Source organism: Cyprinodon variegatus, unplaced genomic scaffold (genome assembly GCF_000732505.1).
Source record: "Cyprinodon variegatus isolate N-32 unplaced genomic scaffold, C_variegatus-1.0 Scaffold260, whole genome shotgun sequence".
Taxonomy (NCBI): Eukaryota; Metazoa; Chordata; class Actinopteri; order Cyprinodontiformes; family Cyprinodontidae; genus Cyprinodon; species Cyprinodon variegatus.
This window is the reverse complement of record NW_015150713.1, coordinates 545682-546020: the sequence shown is the minus strand read 5'-3', so window position 1 is coordinate 546020 and position 339 is coordinate 545682.

Sequence of the window (339 nt, the reverse complement as noted above, 5' to 3'; positions counted from 1 at the left end):
TAAACTTTTCAAAACAGAGTCGCTGTCTATTTTCTTATGATTAAAGAAAATTAATACAACCAGAAAACAGATTGAGTGACATGAATCAGAATGATGTTCATTGCCTGTAATTCAGTTTTGCATGGTGTGCATAAAAAAAACACCCCAAAATAGACACTGAGGGTCATTATCTGAAGGGTAATTCTGTTGTTTCATTTATTTGTTGTTTTTGTTTTGGGTGGGGATGGGGATGGGGTTGGAGTGCCATAAAGATCAGAGACTACAAAGAAGTAGTGTTAAGGGTGCAGATTTGCAGATATCTGGAAATTATTCTAGAAGAAAAGGACCGATTTAAGAAAT